The sequence below is a fragment of the Passer domesticus genome, chromosome 9 (genome assembly GCF_036417665.1).
Source record: "Passer domesticus isolate bPasDom1 chromosome 9, bPasDom1.hap1, whole genome shotgun sequence".
NCBI lineage: Eukaryota > Metazoa > Chordata > Aves > Passeriformes > Passeridae > Passer > Passer domesticus.
Genome location: NC_087482.1, coordinates 35,991,864 through 36,011,961, shown reverse-complemented (window position 1 = coordinate 36,011,961; position 20,098 = coordinate 35,991,864). Strand labels below are relative to the sequence as shown.

The window sequence follows — 20,098 nt, the reverse complement described above, 5'->3', positions numbered from 1 at the left end:
TGTGCAGGAGCCACAGTTCCCTCTGTAGGTCTCCAAGGTGGACATCAGGGATGTGGGTCTCCCTGCAGGAGATACCTGTCCCTCCTGATGTGAGCACATCCAGGGCCTGGCTCCTCTTGGCTGGGTGCCACTGCAGGCTTGGAGCCAAACACTGGGAAACATGAGATAATGGGCACTTGGGTGGAATTTGTGCTGGCTGCATCCAGCCCATTTAATGTATCCTCAGAAACTCTGCATTTTTTTCAGAAGAAAAGCAGAAAACAAGGGATGGTTCTCCATTGTTCTGCACTTTACTGGCAATATAAATGGAAAATATTCTCGTCCAAGCCAAGAGCTGCTCAACACTTTGGGAATAGGGAGGTGTAAAAGTTGCCTGCCAGCTGCCTTATCCCTTCTTCCTGCTTTTTTGTCAAAGGATGGGATTTATTGTGCAGCCAGCAACTGGATGCCTCACCTGCATGTGCTCTCAGCTTTGCAGTGCAGTCCTCTCCTCTGCACAGCACTGGCTTTCCCATGAGCTGCCTTGGGGAGCTCAACAAGCAGAGTTATGCACTTCTGCAGGGCTGTCTCTATGGCACTGTGCTGGGAAGTTTCCCCCCATAAATCAGTAGGCTGCAGGAGGTCTCTGATCTGTGTGTGTGATAAGAAGTGGTCAGCACAGAAGCTCTGCCCATCCTGCTCCCCTCCACAGCTCCTCTGAGAGGTCCATCCATCTCTGAAGTGGCTGAGAGTCATGTTGGAAGGCAGAAAGTAGAACAGCCTTTAAGCCAGTGGCTGAAAAGTTTTCAGGCTCTCAAGTATAGAATCATTAAGGTTGGAAAAGGCCTCCAGGGTCATTGAGTCCAACTTTTGACCAAGTATTCTGGTAATGGAAATACCGGGAGCCAGACAGCATCAGAGAGGAATTGCTCTGGAGAAATCAAAACTTGGAGGGTGGATCAATGGCAACAGCTCCCATCTTCAACAAGGATAAATCCTGTGAACCAGCTTATTCACCTGTGCAGGAAAACTGGTTCTCAAAAGGCTGGTATAAAATGATAGGGAGGGTGGGGATGCTCTTTGTATGAACCTAAGCATCCTGCTTGAGAGTAACAGAAACACCCATGAGCTTCAAAGCCTGGGTTGTTTCTGTCTTCCTTTGAGAGAAGAGAGCCCCAAGGAAGTATCTGTATTTAGAAGGCTCCAGAGAGACATTCTGTACTGAGTACAGAGGAGCAACAGGCCAGGAACCAGCTTCCCTGATCATGCCAGCTCTGCAGTTAGGGAAGGCTGGGTCTTGTGTGGGAAGGACAGTTCCTGGGCCATCTGCAAAGGGATTGGGAAAAGTTGCCACAAATACATTGCAGTGAATAATCCCCTGGTAGATCACAGATGACTGAGGGGGATGGGGAAACTCAGACATTTAAGTTGATACCTAAATAGGTCTTTTCCACCTCTGATTTCTATGATGTGCTGTACACAAAACAACAAGCAGCAGCCAAAATCAATGCACAGCCAGAGCTAAGTGTAGAGGTTTTAATCAATCTGAGAAGCCGTTTATTGTGAGGATCCAACAAAGCCACAGAGATTATCATTACTACACGTGAAACAGGGACAGGGAAAGCAAAAGGGAAGCATTGAGCTCCTGCTTTGTGGGGACTGAAAATTGTGCCTACTGCTTCTGTACCTGTCAGACTTAATGGTGGCGTAGCAAGAGTAAATAACTTGGGCAGGGGTGTGGAGAGAGGGGATCATTAAGACCCAGGTATTGATCAATGCTGGGTTTAGAACAGGAATAGCTTTTGACTACCTATGCTTGGGAAGGAAAGCTTAGCCCCCAAGGTAAACAATGTTTTCCACTGACACATCTGGGTGAAATATTGAGGAGCTGTAAACAGACAGTCTTGTGACTGAACGGACAGTTTATATGAAGGCAGATCTTCAGAACCTGGAAAAATCAGTAAATAAATATCCTGCACACCCATCTCCTTTGCAAGTCAGAACTGGCCATCTCTCTTTCCCTCAGCAGGGCTCTAAGAGAATGGAGTATGCCATGGAAAATGCCATTAACTGGGAGCAAACAGTGCAGAGATGGGTGCCATGCCCTCTGAGTGCTCCTACTTCTGGACAAAAAACACCTCTGACTCTAAAAAGGGGATCTCCTCTTTGTTTCTCAGCACTCACCAGATGCCCAGGTCTAAGTACTTCTAGCAGATTTAAAGTTAAAATTGGATCCAACTTCCGAGTCTGGACCAGTTTTTTTCTGCATGTAAAACAACAGGGGCCTTCAGGCTCAGGAAGAGCAATTGCTGTGTAGTGCTGGTGGTGACAGAAGTAGCCCTGATGTTGAACAGCAAGGAACTGCAGTTCATAAATGATGACCTCATAAAGTATATTGTTGCATCTCAATATGATTACCAAGTAGATGGTAATTAAACTTCAGCAATTTCAGGAACACAATAATTTTCATTACACAATATTTGGAGGGGTTGTAGAGGTAACGGAAGGAACTACATAATCTAATAGACCTTTGCAAGACCTTTTCCATCTTCATCTTCTTTGATGTTCTAAATGTAAAAACTGAGCAGAGCCATCACTCCAAGCAATAAGGAAAAATGCACATTGCAGCAGATGTTCACAGCTGCCCAGAAGAAAATGGGAGGATAGTGTAGACTTGGCTCAGTTCTCTGTCCCACCAGGAGAAACCCAGGGTTTCTGTACCTTCCCTGGCTCCCAATTCCCTCATACTTTTCACTCTCTTCTGTTAGGACACCTAAAGCCTTCCTACTTTCACACCCAACTCAGGATCACAGCTGCTCAGGTGGCTGCATGGGGACAGGGACACTGAACAACATCAGACTTGGGACAAGGCCCAAAGCCCAAAGCCCGGCCTCACTGGTGCTTCTGATCTTCCCCTTCCAGCTCCACAAAACTCAAAGGCCACAGCAGTTGTGGGCAACTTGTCTTTCAGCTGACAAAGGTCAGCATGGGTTCAGGGCTTTTTCACCAGGTATTTTCAGGTATTTTCCAGAAGTCTGCTGTCCCCACACAGCCTCTTCAGCTCCAGCAGTTCCTGTGGGTTTGGTATCCAGGAGATTTTGTCCAAAAGCTCACATGGGCTTGGCTGTGGAGCAGAGCTACCTCCCAGTGACCACCTCCTTGTCTGCCTCACTGCAGAGCAGGTTCTGCACTCCCTAGCACAAACTGTTTGAGAAGGCCATGGCTGAACCCCCATTTATGAAATACCAGACAATGCAGTGCAACAAGAGCCAAAGTTTTGCTGCTCTTTAGCTGTGTCTCCATTTACGTCAGCATCCGTGCATTTGGCATCCTCCTTTTCATTCCAAAACTTTCAGGGCTGTGGCCATGAGAAATTACATGCAGAACAAGCACCCAAGAGCCACACAGAGGAGAAAAGCCAAACAAAACAAAACATTCATTTATCTCTCTTTAATGTATCTTTTCCCCTTTCCCTCCCCATAAGAGGAGATGGTGGGGGCTGGCAAGGGGGAGGGATGATCCCAGCAGAACAGCCTAACTATAAAAATATGAGTGCAGTTGCTAAAAGCCCAATCTATTTTCAAATGATGTGCTCTAATGGAATGTTGCTGTACATCTTTTGATGAGACAGGAGTCTATTTAAAAAGACAGGCGCTTTCGAATGTGCTTTTAAACCCCGTCTGTCAATTAGAACAACATCAAGGGTTCAGTGGCTGGGAAAAAAGATGACAGTAATGAAAAGCTGGGAGGGCATCAGAAGAAAAGAAAGATAAAGACAAAAAAAGGTGGGGGGGGAGGGGGGAAGACAGTAGGAAAAGAAAGAAAACCATATTAAAAAAAAAAGAAAGAAAAAGGAAATGAAAGGGCAGAATAAAGATTTATAAAGAATAGAGGAGAATAAAGATTCATGAAACAAGATTGCACTCTTTTACCCCCAAAATTATATATTCATTCACTGCCAAGAAGGATGCTGAGTACAGAGAAAGCAGAAAATGCAATGCCTCTTAAAATCTGATTCCCTGTATTACTCAGCATCTCTAAGTAAGGGAGAGGAAAGTGTTCCTCAGCCTTTCCATGGATGGATCCCATGCTGGGACCTCTTCCTGCAGCTCTGCTACGAACCTGAGCAAACATAGGAAGATAATTTAATCTTTGAGAAGCACTAAGGTGAGGGCCACTGTAGGAAAAAGTCCACGAGGAAATTTATAACTGTTATTAAGTGCAAGATGCAGAGAGCAGTAAATAAGTCACTAGGCCACAAAGTGCACATGGCAGGAAAAAAACCTTTGGGCTGGGTTCTTCCCAAGGAAATGGTATTTCAGCTGCACACTGGAGGTGTCAAGAAAGGTGAAGGTGGAGGTGGGCACCTCCACATTAAGAGGTATGTGCAAATAAAGTAAAAATCATGTGTTGTTTTGGTTTGGTTTCCCAAGCCCAATGCCCAAGATGCAAGAGTCAGAGGTATAAATACTCCCACAAAAGTCAGTGACAGAGATTCTGTGCCTCAGTCCCCTCTGGGGCAGACAGCTCTGACATGCAGGGTCTCCTGGTGCTCACTTGTGGCAGGGAGTCCATATCCACCCCACACTGTGGTACCTGAAGCAGCTGCTGTCCTGCAGAGGTTTTGGCAGAACAAGTTGTGTTTCACACCTTTTGCCCTGGAAAGAACAGATGCACTTGGCAAGCAGCAGTCCTGAGCTCTCACTCGTATTGCTGGGATTTAGACTTTTGTTTTGCTCGTTTCTACAGCTACACATTGTTTATGGCCTCTGTTGCAGCAAGTCTTAAAAAGTCATAACATTTAACATATCCAGCTCCTCGAGAAACTAAATAAATCCTCTTCATCAGTGCCCTTTGCTGCTTGTGGAGTTGCTCGTGAAAGGCAGTGCACTATTTCTCCAGGTTTAATTGCAGGCCCCACTCAGGTTGGAGCAGAGCATGTGGCAGAGCAGGAAGCCATGGGCAGGGTTAATGCTGCAGCTGGATGCCTTGCAGGAGCCCACAGGCATCCTGGGTTGTGCCTGCACTCGTGGTGCTGAGCTCCCCACAAAGGTACAACCAAAGGGGGGAGATAAATTAAACCTGTGTGATGAGGAATCCTCTCTCCAGATTAGACCCAAGTGGATTTACACACCTTAATGAGAAGAACTGGAGGTTTTCAGCGTCTTTTCTCACATCATGTTTGAAGAAAGGGATGTGTAATCTCTCTCTCATGTGGCAGTGTAATTAGGCAGTGTAATCTGCAGGGAGGGAGGTAAAAAAAAAGCAGCAAGCTAACTTGAAATGCTTTTTTTTTTTGCATCATCTGCTAATGTGTAGTAACTTGTTGCCTATGCTGGTAACTTTCTTATGTATCTCTATCCTATTTCTGGACAAAGCAGCGCTTGTTTAGCCAAGAAAACACTTTACAAGTATCAGCCATGCAAAGACATTAATTGGGGATAAATACTGGTGCTGAAGTTTCCCAAGTTAGACAAGAGAATCAAGAGCCCCAAAGGCCCTTTTATGCAGCTCCCTCAGGCATTACTCCACATATATATAACAAAAATACTACAGGGAAACAATTAATGCCAGAGCTGCCTGCTGCAGGAACTTTATGGCCAAAAAAAAATATGAACCTCTCATCAGGCCTTGGCACCCACAGGCATTCCTTCAAGTTCACTGAAGGCTTCCTTGGCAGCCCTTATATTCCAGGGTGGATGTACTGGTTTAGGATAAACAAGTAGAGCTCCCTTGCACAGAAGCTGGTCAATATTTGCTGTCTCTGAAGCGGAGGGGTCAGTGTCCCCATCCCTTGGGGACAAGGCTCTTCCTCTCTGTGTAAGGAGAGGCACAGGACACTGCCAGTGCTGGGAGAGCAGAGAGGGTTTGGTGTGGGCGTAGGATTCACCAAAGCTCCCATTTGTGCTCAGCTCAGGGGGCAGCACCACAGGAACCATGTCTGGAGGCACAACGCTTAGGGCTTGGGGTGGGTCAGGGGTCCCCTCTCTGCCAGTCCTGTTCTCCTCCCCAGAAACAGATAACACCCTCCCCTACCTGGAGAATAAATGCACTGCAGAGTGTGAGGTGCTTGGAGGCTGTGGAAGAGAGGTCTATGCAAGAACCTCCACCAAGCAGGTATGTTTAAGCAGTCACCACTCAGATCTTCAGTCACCATTACCCAGGGAAACCAGCTGTTCTTCTGCTATTTATGATCTCCCCCTTAAATCTACCCTCCCTATGACTAAACCCACAGGCTTTAAAGTGTGCAGTGTATTGACATTTATATAGTACATTTCATACACTTCCTCTCAAAGCTTTTTACAAAGCCATGAATTACATACCTGTCACCCACTGAATTCATTCATCCAAAAAAGCAGCAGTCATTACGCACTCAGCAATAAGCCTCATAACACTGCCAGCCATTGAGTTTGTAGATGTGTGCACCAAAGAGATAAAGTTACTTTAATGCCATCTCTTCTTTTAATGCAATGGGGAGCAAGGGAGGGGAAGGATGAGGAGAGGGGGAGTAAATGATGGGTGGGAGGGTCTGGGTCTTTCTCCAGACCTAGATGCAGAGATGTAGCATATATTAACTGCCTAAGAGGCTGCAGCTGCAGGAAGGTAATTGTGTGAGTGGCAAGGTGCCTCCATCCTGGTCTGTAGGAGAGATATCAAAACAATAGAATGTTTTGCATTTGTTTTGCTCCTTTCATTCTGGGATCCCAAAGTGCTTTTTAGACAGTAATTAATTCTCACTAAAGAAAAAAAAAATATGACAACACCACCACAACTTTGGAGCGGTTCTCATTTTGGAGATGGAGGCACTGACAGGTTTGCAAATTTTCTGCAGGCTGCAGAAAGAATTAATAGCAGAAATAAACCCTGCCATCTTGGTTCTCAGCTCACTGGTCCACCTCATACACTCACCTCCTTTTCATCTACTCCTATCAACCCTGCTTCTTTTTAATCAGTATTCCAGTGGGATGGCTTTCACTGCTGAGAAAAGGCTGCCTTAACTTTTGTCTCAATGAACCAAACATATGCACAGCATCTAATTAATATCCTTGGACTTGATTGCAGGCAGGAAAAAAAAACCTTTCTCCAGATTCCAGTGATTTTAGGATGCATTTTCCACCAGCCCTGTGAAGCCCATCTGTGTTGAGGGACTGGAAGCAATCAGTTCAAAGACAAAAAGACTGAACTCAATCTGCTGCATCCTGCACAAGTCCTGGATTTCCCCTGAATGGAGTAAACCCTCCCTGTGGTGTGCTGCTTTTGAGCCGCTTTTACCCAAACATTAACCCCTAATTCCTCCTCCCCATACTGTGCTGCAATGACATTTTTGATTGCAGGATTCCACAGATTCAGATTTTGATAGTGCAAAGCCTACCCCAAACCTCAGTGGAAAAGGGCTACCCCTGCCCAGAGCAGATGAAGAGGAATTGGGAGGGGACACAGCATAAATCACCTCTTAAGAGCTGTATTTAGTTGATGGACTGAAATTGAACTGTCGTAAAGTGACAGCTCCTGGTCTCACTTGAACTCTCCAATTTCAGAAGAATTCAAAAGCAGGGCTGAATGAGAGAAATCACTAAACTGGGGAAAGGAGTTAAATTGGTTTTTTTTCTCTTCATTTTGCTAGTCCTAATCTGGCTTTTGTAAAACAAAGTCCTTCTTCAACCCTCAGGACACCAAATACAGGAAAGGTGTTGCTCTGCAAGAAGAAAGAGCAGAAAACAGGGTGTGAGAAAATAAATGCTCTCTTGCTGAAGGCTGCCACCACCTTCATCTTTCCCATTCCAAGAGAAGCCAGGAGGAAAATGATCTCTTTCTTTCCTTGGTGCTACCTTCAAGTGGTAGCAAACTCATTTCCAATAGATGAGTTTCATTTTAGAAGCTTGGTAAGAGATTCACCTTCACCAAAAAATCAGTCTGGAAAAATTCTGAAAAACGACTGTCAGAATATGATCAGCTCATGATTTTCAGTGCATGAACCATTTTCTGGACTGTTCTGTCAGTGGCTGGAAAGGATGAGCCCATGTCAACACCAGATGCTCATAAAAACTGTCTTTGCCCAAATCCTTCTCAATTCTCTTACCAATTACTGCAGTCCCCAAGGAGGAAAGTCATCCAGATCATTAAATTACCATGACAATTTCTACTCAGGAATGAAGTAACCAAAATAACAATTTTTGGTATGTGTTTTCTAAGTCTTCTGGCTCAGAACACAACTTGCCAGACAACTTCCAGGTGACACCACCACTCAGCCCATGATGAGTGGTTAGACAGACACATAGCCAGACAAACAGAGAATACACAGATCCTTATTTGCACCCCATCCCGCGTACCGTTTCCTGCAGGGAGGTGTCATCATTCATTTCAGAGGGGTTTCTCTTCCCTGTGCCAGGTACCTGAAGCAAGTGCAGGTCATTTGAGGGCTTACTGTGGTAGAGAGTGACAAAGATTGTGTAGAGCTGCACTGATGACAGACCCTTATGGAGAAATCTGCCTCACTTGGGGATGACTCAAGCCCAAAGTTTATAAACCCATTTGTAAACAGTGTGTGGTTTAGCAATGGCAGCCTCTTTCTTAATTCAAGTCATTAATTTAATAGTGTATATGTAACTTAAATTAATAACATTAATTTAATAGCAATAACGTAACTTAAACATATGTCCCTCTGTTCTTTTCCTCCAGGCTGTGGCCACAGCAATGAAGGGCGTCACACCAACATGCAGAGTGTGCTTACAGGGCTGAGAAATTCATCTAAGAATCAAACATGTCAATCACCAAATGGCCCCTCTTCAGCACCTGAAGGCCTCCAGGGAACAGGCAGGATCCAAATCACTGACCCTCATGCAACATTCAGAAGCAGCAATACCTGTCTGTCCAAAGAACTTCCCTCTGCCTGTAAAATACACAAATGTGGAATTCGCTTTGCCTCTTTTTTCACCAAATCACAGTGCTCAATGGGGTTTAAATATGTTCTCTCAATTGGAGATATGTTCAAAAATCCCTCTACAAATGGCAAAATAGAATATAAAACAACAAAAAGGGCATTGCTTTAAGTCTAGCTAGATTGCAGTTATTATGAAAAAAGATATTTTATATTTCTTTAGTAAATTCCACAGTAAAGCATTTAGCAGCCTACTGCAATATGTTGGATCATATGCTTAAGACCCACTAATTTAAATGAAAAGTAGAGATAGGCATTTACATCTCCTACATATTCCATCTCTCCCTTCCCAGCACACATCCTTGCAGACTCTTGCCTGCACATGGAAATCCCTTTGGCCACGTGGTGGTTTCTGTGGTCGGACTGCTGAGCTGATTGTTTGGAAAGTCCAACGCATTCAACTGGCAGGCAAGAATGAGATCTCAAACTGGAAATGAAGGGGGAAAAAGGGAGAAGAAACCCCATTTTTACTCACAGCGTGTGGAGAAAAGACCTATCAACCATGCCTAGAAGGGGAACCACAATGTCTTGGGATTAAGGTGCTTAGAGCATTAAATTTTGCATCCTATTAGAGGTAAGTTCTGGAGAGAAAGAGTCCCCATCCTCTGCCAGGCCCCTCATCTCAGCCATAACCAGAATTCCAGCTGTAACATCCCTGGATAGTGCCACTGGGGCATTCTTTAAAGCCTGTCTCATATTTCAGACCAGGCTAACCCCACCTGTGAGCACACTGCATCGAGTGTCTCACAAAGGAGGAAGCTGCTGCAGGAGGCTTCGTGCGTTGCAGATGAGGGCAGGGTGGGCTGAAAACTGTAGGAAATTTAAACCTAGCTCCAGTTCACAGTGATGTCAAACCACAGGAAATGAAAGCAGAAAGTGGGGATTTATGAAAAAAGTGGCAGGAGTCATTACTATGTGTGCAGTATTGATTGAAGAAGATCGTGTTGCCCCCAAATCGAAATGGCTTTTACGTGTTTGGGCCCATCCTGACAAAAACACTTTCTTCTCTGTTGACGAGGCCATGTTGCCATGGAGATGCAGGGCTGGATGCTTGGCAAAAGCACGTTTCGATAAGGCAGGTCTAATGGATATATTTTCACAACATTCACAGTTCCTTTCTGCTCATTTTCTCCTGAGCAGACTTGTCCACTTCTTCCATTTTGCCACTTGATGAAAAAATATCATTTTAATCTTTTAATTTAGCTTAGATTTCCCTCCCTCCAGCACCAGAGCTTGCCAATTAAACTACTTATCTGAGATGCTCCACACCAAGGCCAAGTGCTTGCTTTTCATTATCAGGTTGGGTGGCTTGTTCTCACCCTCCCTGCTCCATGTCTGAACCTCTTTGCTGCTTGCTGCATGTTACAGATGCTGTGATACAATACGTGAGCTTGGAGTTTCATGCCAGTGGAAGAGGCCAAAGGTTCAGTTTTTCTTTAAGGCAGCCCTTCTGAAGTCCTTAGGACAACAAATCAATGTTGTGGTGGCTGGTACCTGTCTTGGAGCACACGCTGATGCTGCCTGGGCCAAAAGCAGGGATAATAATACAGTGTCACCTAGAAGAGAGGCAGAGTTTAATGTTTTTAATTCTGTGTGTCTGTTTATCTTTTTACCATAAGCAAATTCAAGTTTCTTTTAAACTAATTTGAATAAAATAGCAATATCTGTGCTTATGCAGGTACACAAATACAAGCATTTCTACATGCAGAGAAGTAACTTCACATCCAGTTCCATTCAAACACATTTTCCAGGTTCTTTTTTTTTTTTTTTAGAATCTTTGCACCATCTTCTAGAATCTGTTTGAGTTTCTTTAGCAGGAATAACCAGCAGGCATATTGACTAGAAGGGATGCTCACAAAACCAGCTTATTTGAAAGGAAACAACAGTCTCAAAGAATACTTTTAGTCAGTGAATTGAAAAAATATCTATTCATGCCACAAAATGCATTTATGCCATGTGGCCTCTGTGACCAATTAAAATTAGTCAATTCCTTTTGGTTTGGGGATACTCTTAATGAACTTCTCTGAGAGAAAAGAGCAGACCAAGAAGTATTTGCATCAGCAAACAATTTCAAACAACCAATTAGCTGGAGAAATCAACACTGCAAGCATAGAAAATTCACAAATAGAAAAAGAGGCTAAATTCATCCAATAAATTATTCATCAGGAATTATTTGTCCAGTTTCCTTTAGATCTGGCCTAAGTCATTACCAATTAGTTATGGACACCTTTACCTACCAGGGCAGACTTGGCTGAGAAGTGGAAAAAACCATTTTCCACAGCAGTGATTTGAAGACAGCTCCCAGAAGCTGGTAACTCAAAGCTTGCATCACCAAGTGACTCTTACAAGCTCTCTTGTTCCAGCTGACAATAACACAGGCTGATTTTCAATGGTGACAGTTATCAAAGACAGTATTCATCTCTTTCCCCCCGAGTCAGGGCCGAGGCATGCTGTTGGGTCAATATTTTGGAGGCGTCATTGTTCAGCACGTTCAGAAAGTGCCCGAAGGACTGCAGACACCAGGGCTGTCACTCAGACATTTTACAAAGATTGGGATGTTTCTTTGTCCTTTTGTACATGCCAGCGTTCTTGGAAAAAGAAAAGAAGAAATGAGATTTAGTATCACAGGATTCCTTGTTTCTTTGGCTTTGCCTCTGTCTGGGCCGTATGTCATATAATAGGGCTTTGGCCCAGGACGTGGGCTCTGAGATGTGAGGCAAATGGGGCAAGGGAATAATCATCCAATAAGCAAATTCATTTCATCTCCTCATGCTTCAATTTTGCCATCCACAAGACACTGCTAATGACACTTCCCCTGCTCTGAGATCTTTGGATGCAAAAACCCAGCATTAACTCTTTAAAGAGGCTAATCCTCTTTGTGTGCTTTAACCACAGAAGCATGCAAAGCTCAGTGTTAGATGTGCCTCTGCAGTGCAGAGCAGCTATAATTGGGAGCTTGGAAAAGTACGGGGGAGAAGGGGCAAAGACAGCCAGGAGCAGGGAATTGCTTCAGTAGGAGGAGACACCAAGGAGGATCTTGTGGATCCTGAGGGAGGGATGAGATGAGGTCTATGGGATCACGAGAGGTGGGAAGGCAGTGGAGCAGGAGCAATTTGTCACCATGTTGCATGAAGAGTGATTTGTTAACACTTTTAAAACACATAAAACACAGTCCTTTCCACACCACTCCTAGTGACTCTGGGATTGTACCCAAGAGCTTGTTATCACCACAGATGGAACCGTTTTTTAACAGCATCCCTGACCAATCTACTGACTCTGAGGAGAATCAACAGACTTCCCCACCACCTTAGGATAACTGTCAAATTTCGCAGGGTTGCGAGGACTTGTGCACAGTTCTGTCCTAAGCGTCAAAAGATTGCAGATTACATGTCTGTAAATGCCCTGAGTGGGAAGATATTACTGAAAAAGAGAAGGTATCCTTTCAACAGGACATCTGCATCTGCACACAGCCAGTAGATGAGCACAAGGCTTACTCTGGTTACCTCGTTCATCTGATTACAGGATGGGAGATCAGAGGGGAGGAGGTCTGAGTACACTACGCCTTCCTTGTAGATTTTCTCTGTGGAGTTTTCACATGGTCACGCTTCATTGATAAAATGAGTCCCAGGAAGGTTTATTCATTTTACTGCTTATTGTTTTCTCTAACAGGTGCAATCACCATAATTAGCTCTGTACAACAGCATTTTCTTGTTACTCAAATTCCTTCTGTCTCTCAGATGCTCCTGGCTATAGCACTACAGTGGCTGCTGCTTAGAGAATGAGTAAAAATGAGTTGTTTGCTTTCCCTCCTTTTTTCTTCATTCATCCATATTAAGACAAAAAACCACACCCTCCACTTCACAGAGATAATTCCTTCCTTGTCTTTCTTTGGCTCAACCAAAGGTGTTACCAAATGCTCCACCCACTACCTATACCATCATCTTCCTTGAAAGCACAGCACAGACCCACACCAGGGACAGAAGTCAGCACCAGAGCAGAGCATAGTTAGTGTAAAAGAGGAAGGAAAAAAAACAGGCTGTCCCTGGGGAACTGCCCTTTCTCTCCAGTTTTGGATGGAAGACCAGGCAGCTCAACAACTGACCACTCATGGCTCCTGCAGGGAAAAAGTTGGGGCAAAGACTGATATCCAACAATTGAACACATGCCCACTATGTCTTTTCCTGCTTTAGAAGCTGTGGTTCTTTCCCTCTAAGTTAATGCACACAAATACATAACCCATCAGGCACGTGGTGTAATACTCAGGAATGTGTGGATGCATCCAGTTTAACCAGGAAAAAACTACCTTTTGAAGCCACATCAAACCAATGCCTTCCCTCCCAGAAAACACTGAGCTTGTCTAGAAAAGAAGGGAAAATGCATCTCTGCTGGCACTGTACAGAAATGGGATGTTTTCCCTGTCATTTTCTTGCCTCATTATGTGATGTGCCAAAAATGCAAATTGAAACAGTGCCGTGGAGTGGGGTCTTTCTGGAAATGATGGGGTTGCATGTTGGCAGAGGCCTCAAGGCCCGATGGGTTTGAGGCTACAAGAAGCAACACTGCACTGGGAAAATGAGGCTCTCGGGATAACAACTGGGGGGATATGTGCTGCTTTCAGTCAATCAAGCCCAAACTCAGTCACTGAGTAATCAAGCTCAATTCAACTGACTTCTGTGTTATTATTGTTATTATTTATCACTTGAATTACTGGAGCACCTTGAGGAGGCAACTGAAATGAGAGCAGAGAGAGCTGCTGCTGTACAAAGATATAATGGGAGTGTGGCAGGGTGAGCACACAGGCTGCAGAGAAGGGGCTGAAACAAGATGAAGAGAAATGGGGTTGCAATTAGGCATTTGCAGTGTTCATCTGCTGGCCCTGAGGGGAAGATCCTGCACGCTGATTTCAGACAGGCTGCTCAGCATCTGGCAGACTCAAGGCTCCCTCCACAGCTGGTGGAAACAGAGTGCAAAGCTCAAGTCTCACACAGGTCCTGTGCAGAGCTGCACGGAGCAGCAGGCTCAGGCAATCATGCTGCCCATCAGAGCCTTCATCTTTCCTGTTCTTCCTCAGATAGGAGCTTTTTCATCTCACTGGAGTCATTGGCCACTGCTTGGTTCACCCAGCCCTTCTCTCAGCAGAAAAGCTGACACATCCATTGGCATGTCAGCTGGGATCTGTCCAAATGAGACAGGAGTCAAGTCCCTTCCCTCTGCCTCGCTGCTGAGCTCACACCAACTGTCATCTGTAAGTAATATGCTAGACATGTTTCTTTTTCAGTTTAAAAAAAAAAAGAAAGTAATTTATTTTCTAATTACAAAAGAATATAGGATAGGAGAAAAAAAATAAAAAGAAAAGAAATTATGACTACCAGATGGCAAATCACCATTTAGCAGGAGCAGGCAAAGAGAGGACTCAGTCAATCACAGGGTAAGTGATAAGACACCAGAGGGAACTACCGAAAAGAAAGGCAGCTCATTACACAAAGCACTAAATTATTCTTAGTGGGACTTCTCCTCCTTCTTTTCCCCTTTCTATTTTTTATTCTAAGCCATAAAGCAAGTAATTCCACTGAGGCCCTCTTTTAAATGATTAACATTTCCATTTTAACTTTTGTTTTTGATTGTGTCCCTGCCATTAATCTTCCTGTCTTTTTCTGTGCCCTGCTGTTCACCTCATCTTCTAACTTCCTAATTCCCTTGGCCCATCCCTCGCACCCACAACACATCCAGAAGTTTTTCTGCTGGTGGGAGCCATGGATGGATCTAACCAAAGCCAGGGGATGTCCCAACACAGCATCACACAAGAGCCCAGCAGCACCCTGGCCCATCAGCAGAGTCACCACCCCTCTAAAGAGACATCTGCACCAGATTGCCTTATTTGCATGGATGTCCCGGGGCAATTTAGAAATCCCTGGTAAAGACATAATCCTGAGATATACCTGGCCAGCAATCCCTGCTCGACTGATGATATCTTTAGCTGATGATATCCAAGGCTGGCTGAGATCTCTTTCTGGCTCAATTCTTTTCCACTGAGCAGCTAATTCATCAGTGGGATGAAAAGTTTTGGGCAGCGCAGTGTTTTCAGGCAACATCACAGCAACATCTGTCTTTGCTGCCTGAGGAGGCAGGATACAAACCACAGCTGCCTTTCCCCAGGGAAGACACTGGGGAAAAGGTGGCAGCTCAAAACAGACTGCTGTCCATTTTTGCACGTTTCTGGGTAAATAGGAAAATTGAGGGAGTGTTCATGATTCTCTGATGGCTCTCACTGTGCCACGGGTCCCAGAAGAGCTGCGGGTTGCTGGGCTGCATTCCTGTCCTGCCTTTGATCCTGGTCTGTGCTGGGACATTTCCAAAATCTCCTCCTCCCCCAGCTTCCCTCTATTGCCAGAAAGGTAAATATCATTTCCTTCCTTTGCAAATCCCCTGTAAACCACTGCTAATGTGCAGGGAGGGCTCAGGTTTTTACAGCTGCTCCTGGCACAGAAAAAGCCTGTCCCCTCAGCAGGAGCGAGCCAGACATGGGTGTTGCTACCCCATAAATCCCCTCACACTACTACTCTCCTGGCATTACTGGCATTTAGAGCTTGTTCATGTGCTTTAGGAGCATTAGGCAAAATACTGATAGTCAGGCATTTTATTATTCATATTTCCCTGGCCTTAACGACAGAGCACAGTGCTACTTGCTAACGAACTGGGCAGAAGCAAATGTGTTGGTGGCACTAACAGAAGGAAAAGGAGTGAAACCTCACCTGCCTTCCCTTTCACAGCCCCAGGGCTGTGGCCATGGGTGTTACTGGGAGTGCTGGCAGGAGCTAAGGGTTCATTAGCTGGGGGAAATCCCCCTCCTTGGCCATAAAAGCATCGTGGCTGGACCTGCACCAGAGAGAACCTGGGGAAAGGGGGTGAGGAAACCCCAAGGTCTGGCACAAAAGGACTCCCATAGCACTCCAGGCATCCTAGAGATGAGCTGTTCAATGATGCAGTTTTGTTTTTTTCTAGAAACCACACAGGCAAAAAGGAGAAGTTTCAGTCAATACATAAAGTACTTTTTAGCAAAATGGGAGAACTTCAGCTCTGAGCAGCGCAGGGGCATCTGTTAACTGTGGCAGCTTTGGAATATGGGCACTCCCTTGTCAATGAAAACCAAATCTTGCACTTGAAGCAAAAACAAATTAAAATTAATTAATCAGTGGAAAACACTTCATTTGAACTGGGAAGAGCAGATGCAACTAGCAGGTCTAGGTGGACAAACAAGATAATCAAATCAATACTCACACTCTTCTCACTGGCTGGCAGCCACAGGCTACTAAGTGAGAGCAGAGGTGTGGATCTGCCTTGTTTTTATCAGCCATCAGCTGGTTCTGTAATTAACTGGAATCCAGACCTGCTGGGGGAGTTATTACCCTGTCCTTGGGTAGATTTGGTCTGCACATGGGGGGCAGCTTTCTCCTGCTGCTGGTGTCTCCTGAATCTCATCTTGCCTCTGCACAAACCTTGCTCCCTCCCAGCAAACCAGCCCTGCCTGTGAGATGTGAACTGTAGGAGGGTGCTGGATATGGAGGGATAAACCCAGTTCAGGGCTGTACCAGCTAATCAGTGCCATTGTCAACAGGAATAGCTGCAAACGAGTAGGGCCAGGTGTAGGGCTCAGTTAATAATGCTGTAATTGAGAGTAGATTATCGGGCCCTGACACAGGAGCAGGGCTGCCGAGAGATTTTCCTCTCTCTTTGTTTTTAGCTGTGTTTAGCTGTTTATGAAATGCTGCTCACATTTTGCAGATGGCACTCATCTTGTTCACGTGCCAGAATTGTGGGGACAGCCCCCCAGGGCAGTCGTGGTTTCTGTGGGTGCTTCCATAATGGATTACCCATGGAACATGCCTAGTATATCTAGGAAAAGAGCAGTGTCCCTATTCCTACCCACCTGGCCCCGGGGGCATATTGTGTCCCGAGGGCTGAAAACAATGCTGGTGTCAGTTAAAGACACCCTGTGAAATTTGGGCTCTAACACTTGAAAAGCAGGAATCAGAAGCTGGGAGTCTCCCTGGCTCTTACTAGAGATGGCCCAAGAGCCATCTCAGCTGAAGAGAGGTGGACTTTTATTTTCTTTAATTACATTTTTAATTATTATTTGACATTTTCTTTTTGCTAGAAGAAGCTGTCTTGGTCCTAGAACTGGTTAGATCCTGAGAAGAAGGACTCATAAATATGCATTAAAACTGCTCTAAATTAATTCCAAAGCAATTCGTTGTGGTTTTTGCTTCCCACGGACATTCAAGGGAAGAAGTTTTGCTAGGTGAGGCAGTAACCAAAAAAGACAAAATTTCACAGAAGTGTTGAGATTATTTGCCAAGCCACCCCCTACCCCCCCTCAACTTTCTCACTTTGAAATCACAGGCAGTTTCAGCCGTGATCAGAGTAGAGCATGAAGAGTTAGTGCCATCCTGCTGGGGCCAAGAAACACGTGGTAGCACCTACCTACTCAAGCCAGAAGGGGTACACTGCAGATTTCAAGCAGCACCAATGACTCATAGGTCAAACCAGTGGCTTGGAAATTCACTGGACTATAGTATACTTAATAAAAGGAGAAAAAAAAGATAACTCTCAAAACAGGAGTGGTTCTCCCTAGACACACGTTTCATTGTTAATAAATGCTTAGATCGTCTCTCCTGTACTCTCCATGCCTTTTTTATTGTCCCTGCTCTTAATTTTGCATTAGTTACACTTGAAGCTTTTTGTATAGGCAACAGAAACATGTATTTCACCTGCAGCGCTTCCGTATTCCTGAGATGAATGTGGATCTGTTTTAGAGGCTGGAAAAAAATCGTTACTCTGAGATTCAGGGTCTGTTTGCTATTCCAAAAGCTTGTGAAAGAGAAGCTGAGTCCCAACGATCAGGATTGTCTGTGTGTTTGCATTCACACCTTAATGTGCATCTCAGTGATTCTGTTCCTCCCTCACCCCCCTTCCTCCACCCAAGGTCTAATTAAAACAAGAATGCACCAGGCTGCCTTTTCCTCTGTTTCATCTCCTGATATTTTTTTGTTAAATCCACCAAGGAAATCTCCTGAAGTCTTTGAAGTCTTGGGGTGTGTGAATAAAGATGTCACAACGGTAGACACAGGGCTTCTTAATGAGGACACAAGGTTTGATGTCAGAACACTTCAGTGCCCAAAGGAAAGAGATGCTCTCCAGCAGGCCCTCCCTTTCTCTCCTTCCCTCTCTTTTTTTTTCTATTCTTGCTGCAAGGGCCTAACATTTTTTTTTTGTCTTTTATATTTTTTATTCTGTCCCCATCTTTCAAGGAGGAAAGGGATAAATGAGAGGAAATGTATGGAAAATGCAGTTTTACAAATCCTATTGTTGTTGATGCCAGTGTGTCTTTGTTCCATTTAATCTCAGTATCATCTGAGGTCTCAGCCCCATCCAGATTCCCACTGCCTCCTTTCCAGTCTGGCCCGAGGTACCAGACCTTCTCCCTATCTCTGCCTCTCCCCCAGCCAAACTTCTGATGCAGAGAAAGAAAATTCAGCTTTATCAAAAGGAGAAATCAATTTAATATAACTGAGGGGAACATCTGATCCCTAGAGTAAAAAATTCATTACCAAAGCCTGGTCAGTGACAACAGCTCCAAATATTCCCTGGGACCTCAATGTGTTTGAGGTAATCTACGTCTGCTTTGAATTCACCTGCTGGATCCTTATCCCCATTGCTTTCCCCTGTTGCATCTGGGAAGTCAGCTTGCAAAAAATCATGGTCAAATAGAAACCAAGGAAACTTATCCCATGATTCTCCCTTATATTTAACCAGCAGAACACCAGGACACCATTAAGGCAGGGCTGAACATCCCCTTGAGCATGTCAGTTTTATGGTGGAGAAAGCTCCCACATTTCATGGGAAAAAGACAATCCCTACAGATGGGAAATGCCTCGGAGCCAGGTGTTCCCCTCCCTTTGCTGTGGGCTCTCTTCTGAGGGACCTGCTGGCTGTCTTGCTGCTAACCTCTCAGGCAGGGCTGGCTCATACCAGCCCTGTCCCTACTGAGCAAAGTCCCATTGTCCAGTATGGGATCCCTCCTTTGAACACTGTCCTTAGGTCCAGCCACAGCATCTTGGCTGATTTGGCCCCATTTATCTCCCATCACAATGGGTTTCATGGTCTTTCCTTCCTATGGGCCATTTGAGAATCTCTAATTTTTTGCAGGATCCTATACCTCATCTTCCCAGTCTCTGATCACCTTCCACAGTACTCAGCAGACTCCAGTGCAGATGTTGAGCCCATGCAATGCAATCCTCCCAGACAGAAGGGACCTTCAGTGGCAGGGATGTTGTTTTGGTGCTGTTTAAGTGTGTGCAGGCTCCTGCTTTCATGCCCTGCATCAGTGAGCCCCTGGGGGAAAACACCAAAGCCTTGAAGCCTCAGAAGTTCCTGTCTTCATGCGAGGTGGTGGGGAGTACTTTCTGGTTTGTAGCAGAGAAAATAAAGTTTGGGGCAATGCTGAAAATCCAACCTGCTGGCTGCAGAAGCCAGTTTAGCTCCTGAGGATACTGCCTGTGTACTTTTTCATTAAGCTCAAGCATAGCTGGAGTTCCTGCTGCAAACCTCTGAATTTCAAGCTCAGCATGAGTCAGCCCCAAAGTGCTGAAATATTTAAGGGTTTTTTTTCCACTCAGGAGCTAGATTTACGGACACCAAATGAGCTGCATCATTTCTCAACTAAGAAAACCCTGAAGTTTGGGGGTGATAGTGATGATGATGATGATGATGATGATGATGATTGTTTGAAATTAAACCCTTTGCATCGACTGACCACATCTGCTCAGTTCCATCCTTCTCAAATAAGACACAATCTTCCTTCCCCATCAGGATTCCTCCTCAAAGCCTATTGTCTTCCAGCCCCCTCGGGTGATGCTAATACATTTTAATAGGAACGTGGGAGCACACTCACCTCCTCAGTTTGTACTTTGATTTAATTGTCTAGACCTGTGGGCTTTTGTTCCCACTGCTGAGAGACGTCTGGAGGAGGGAGGTGAGCTGTGAGATCCCAGCCTGCCTGCAAAGGGACCTGGCACAGCACCTGGAGCTCCCAGGTTGCAAAATACTTGTGCAAGTGCAGGCTGGGTGGTCTCACAGCAAGGGGAACGTGAGTGCTTTTGCTCTGCAATTTTGTTCAGAAGG

At 45.0% G+C, this 20,098-nt stretch overlaps 1 long non-coding RNA gene across 1 annotated transcript; it reads right to left on the bottom strand.

Annotated features, from left to right (window-relative positions):
* Nucleotides 1-9,426: 9,426 nt before the first annotated feature.
* On the bottom strand, nucleotides 9,427-16,225 carry LOC135308029 (uncharacterized). The gene is made up of 3 exons (XR_010368590.1): nucleotides 16,196-16,225; nucleotides 11,155-11,505; nucleotides 9,427-10,473 (listed from the first exon to the last, which is right to left on the bottom strand). It is a non-coding gene; the product is annotated as an uncharacterized LOC135308029 (long non-coding RNA).
* Nucleotides 16,226-20,098: the final 3,873 nt, after the last annotated feature.